The sequence below is a fragment of the Halyomorpha halys genome, unplaced genomic scaffold, assembly GCF_000696795.3.
Source record: "Halyomorpha halys isolate HHAL.00 unplaced genomic scaffold, Hhal_1.1 Scaffold589.1, whole genome shotgun sequence".
Lineage (NCBI taxonomy): Eukaryota > Metazoa > Arthropoda > Insecta > Hemiptera > Pentatomidae > Halyomorpha > Halyomorpha halys.
The window spans coordinates 183,620-188,283 of NW_027109720.1; the positions used below are offsets into that span (position 1 = coordinate 183,620).

The window sequence follows — 4,664 nt, forward strand, 5'->3', positions numbered from 1 at the left end:
GATATCAGCGGTCGCAGGACCGAATCATCTGTCGCTGATCCGTATCAGGTGATGGGATATCAATCCGTACCAGCTGATGAAAATAATAGCTGTCGTAGGACCGAATCAGCTAATGGGATATCAACTGTCGCAGGATCGTATCAGCTGCTGAGAAAGCAGTTGTCGGAGAAATATATCAGCTGATGAGTTATCAGCTGTCGGACAAATATATATATGATAGCTCTCAGCTGTATGAGATATTAGCTGTCGGAGGAACTAATCAGCTAATGGGATATCAACTGTCGCAGGACCGTATCAGCTGATGAGATAGCAGTTGTCGGAGAAAAATACCAGCTGATGAGCTATCAGCTGTATAAGATATCAGTTGTCGCCAGAATATATCAGCTGTCGGAGGTCTGATCAGCCGATGAGTTTTCAGCTGTATGGGAACCGTATCAGCTGATGAAATATCAGCTGTAAGGGGACCGTATCAGCTGATGAGATATCAGTTGACGGAGGAATATATCAGCTGACAAGCTATCAGCTGTATGAGATATTAGCTGTCACAGGACCGAATCAGCTGATGAGATATCAGCTGTCAGACAAATATATCAGCTGATGGGATATTAGGACCATATCAGCTGATGAAGTGCGATATCAGATCATCAGCTGTCGGATGGCTATCAGTTGTCGGAGGACAATATCAGCTGATGAGCTTAAAATTGCTTTTCCCTGTCCCGGAAGCGCGTGTGCTTTTTTGCAGCGTAATCCGCCAGTTCATTCCCCGCGATAGGAATGTAGGCCATGACATGGGTTCTAGATTCCTTAGACTTGGAACCCTTATAAATGCAACTGACATACCCAGGTTGTGGAGTGTTTAAGTAAAAATGGATGCTGGAAATTTTCAGATGTTCCTCTGATACATAAAATCTAAACCTTTTAATGAACTTAATGAGTCTGTAATTATTGCTATGTTATTGTAGTTCACAGACAAACAGAAGTGAAGTGTTGCTGCTATTTCATTGAGTTCGGCAGTGAATATGTTGCATAGTTTGTGGAGTTTAATTTTGTACGTTGAGTCCTTAGTTACAAAGGATGATTTTAACGATTGATCTGATTTTGATCCGTCTTACAAGTTTTAAAATGCTTATAAATAAGTTTTAAGTTTTACTTACTTACTCCTGTCGAACAGATCCGCTATCTTGGACAAACGACTAACTTGGAATCCTCACACAAGACTGAAAAGACAGGTCAATTTCGACTCTTACAGCACTTACTGGACAAACGGTCTAAACTTCCAATTCATTACAAAAGACTGATCTACATGACTGTAATAAGGCCAATCAGGACATACCGAGTTGAGCTTTGGGGCTCAACTAAACCTTCGAATTCCTCTCGTATCCAACCATTGCAATCCAAAATCCTCAGTGCTCCTTACTTTGCATCATACAAATCATACATAAAGACCTAAAAGTTCCATATGTAATCGATCTAGTCCGAACCAGATATGACTCCATTACAAACTCTCTAACCACCCAAACCCGCTAGTTTCTAACCTTGCCTCCTCTTCCATTCCTGACAATCCTTGGAGGCGTCTGAAATGAAGATGGCCACGAGACCTGCTAATTTAAACCAATGGGTAGTCTCTCTACGCGCCTGTAACACTCCAATTTAACTGAGTTCAAATTTACTAAATGTATTATAATGTACAGTTGTAAATAGTAATAAATAAATTAAAAAAAGTTTTACCGATATAACTAAGAAATTCTGTTTAAATTTTTGTTTACATTTAAACTCTGATTTTAGTGTCTATAAGAAGTTTATTCTTTAACTAGTGAACTAATAATTTTCATTCACTTAACTAATCAATCCAGTTATGCAATACGCACATTATTTCCCATGGCGTAGGACGTAGGATAGGAGGCACCACAGAGGAAGGTTGGATAAAGAACTAACTGTAGAGAGATTGATGACTGCTTAATAGAAGGATGTCTTCATTTTTCATCATCCCTCTGTCAGTTTGGAACGCTTTTCCTCGCCTGTTATTTCGCTGATAACTTATGATTTTTTTTTTCTGCTCCAGACCACTATTGATTTTTGAAAATTATGACGTTTTATATTATACATAAAAGAGGCTAAGTGATTAATTTAAATAAATGGATTTAAAACTTACTAAAGTTTGAAAACATTAGAAAATTTCAATTTTATTAGCAAAAGTTTCAATATTTAATATTATAACAAAAGCAAAGAAAAAAATTAAAAGTGAGTTTAACCCTATTTTCCACCTCTAAAAAATTTCGGAAAAAATCAATCCCTTGCACTTGCAGGGTTTATTGATTAATTGATTAATTAATTATTGATAATTCATACAAGAAAAAAGCTAATAATAGGCATGACAATGGTGGTTTGCTATAAAATGTGAGAGCTTAGTGGCTTCAGGTGTTGCGGTATACCCTCCCTCTACAAATCCTCCACTCCAAACCGCACTCAACTTAGAGTTCAACAACGTTGTCCTTGCGGCTTCTTATTATAAGAGTTTTTACCAACAAGTAATTAAAAGTTTTAAATTACTACTGTGAAAGCCTCTTTAAATGCTGTATATCAGTTAGTTTTAATCCTGAATAAATACATAACAAATTATTTTTTTGACAAATTATATGATTTATTTTTTCAGATTCAGGTAAAAGGCGACAAGTTATATGTACTCGAGATAAGTATTTTAAAGACAAAAAAATCGTCTAAAGTAAAGGAAGTATTCTTTACGTATTTCTAACAACCCTGAAAAAAAGAGTTATAAATGCATCTGAATCTCCTAAAGAAATAGTTTGTAGTAAAACTGTATCATAACAAGCATGAGGTCCCTATTAGTATAAGGTGCGATTTATCTGGCAGACCCAAACTGAATATATAACCGAATTGGATATACAGTGTGTTTCATGGTTAAGTGGCCAAACTGAAAACATGAACTAAGAACCTCAAAACAAGAAAAAAAATTCTTCCGAAGGTATGTCCGCAAACGCTTAGTTCAGTAGATATTCACACCTAAAGATTTTCATTGTTATGAATTATTTACGTTATATGAAATAAATAAAACCTATTTCTTTGTTCAGTTTTAATAGTTTATTAATTAAATTTAACCATTAAGATTCATGTTAAATGTGGTTCAAAGTGAAGGTACGTCCGCAAAAACTGTGTTCTAATATAGCAAAAATGTATTCAAATGTAGTATAAAAACTACTGACAACATAAGGATTAATATTATTTGGAATTAGCATTTGGAATTAGCATTGGGAACTGTCAATAACATTTATCAGTTTGCAAGAGGCTTTCGCAAAGTACTCATCATTATGCCTTCAATTTATACTCATGGTGAATATGCCGATATGGTGTTTGTGTACGGTTTTGCAATGGTAACGCTAATACTGCCTGTCGTGAATATGCCAGGCGATTTCCGAATAGAAGATTACCAAACAAGTCTATTTTTAGCTCCACGTTTCAACGTCTTAGAGAATCTGGTACATTTGTTATAATACGACGCGCTGATGGCATTTTCACCCCTTTACGAAATGAAGAAAGGGGTACGTGACATATTACAATATTTTGATGATAATCCTGGCAGTGTACGAAGAGCTGGAGCAGATATTAATTAAATATTATGCCAACTACAGTATGGAGATCTCTCATTGCAGATGGACTTCACCCATATCATTATCAACGGGTACAAAATTTACTACCGCAAGATTTTCGGCAAAGAAGACATTTTTCAGATTGGTACTTAAATCAAATTGAGCATAATCCACAATTTTCAGGAAACATTTTCTGGGCAGATGAAGCTACCTTAACAAGTAGAGGTACCTTCAATCAGAAAAATAATCACCTCTGTCCACAGAAATTCCCCATGCAATTCGTGAGTATCATTTTCAGCACCAGTTTCAGTGAAAAATGTCGGGATAATAGACAATTGTAATAGAAACGCATTTTTTGCTGACTCGACTCAATGCGGCCACATTTCTGGAATTTCCTTATAATGATTACTATGATTTAGTTGAACGTATTCCACAACAGTTGAGAAGGGATATTTGGCTTCAATCAAATGGTTTGGTTGTCCTGCACATAATGGAAGAGGTCCACGACAATGGCTAAATGTTAATTATCCCAATCAATGGATTGGCGGTGCAGGACCTGTGGCTCTCCAGACCTGACACCACTGGATTTTTTTTGGGAGGTGACATTAAAAGTCTATGCAAGGCCGGTCAATGATCTTAATTCGTTATGAAGAAGGATAATTGAATCTTGTAAAACAATAAGACATATCCAATGCCGTCGTTCTGCCGCTGCTGCTATAGAAGAAAGATGCAGAGTCTTTCTTAATGCTCAAAGAAATCACTTCGAGCAACATTTAATATGAATTTAATGTTAACATTTAATTAATAAAGTTGTTGGAACAAATAAATAAGTTTTATTTATTTCATATAACCTAAATAATTCATAACAATGAAAATCTTTGGGTGTGAATATTTTATATCATATTTTTTTCTTGTTTTGAAGACTCTAATTCTTATTTTCAGTTTGGGCACTTAACCCTAAAACACCCTGTATATGTATGGAATATACATCTATTCCACAAAATCATTTTTGAAATTTTCCCATGCTCAAAAAAAAATACTTCATATATCCAACATTGT

The 4,664-nt window shown here is 35.5% G+C and overlaps 1 protein-coding gene across 1 annotated transcript in view; it reads left to right on the forward strand.

Moving 5' to 3' along the window:
• The window catches only part of Dh44-R2 (Diuretic hormone 44 receptor 2), a gene marked incomplete at its 5' end in the record, with an annotated part of 201,664 nt that overhangs the window by 110,575 nt on the left and 86,425 nt on the right, over positions 1-4,664 (forward strand).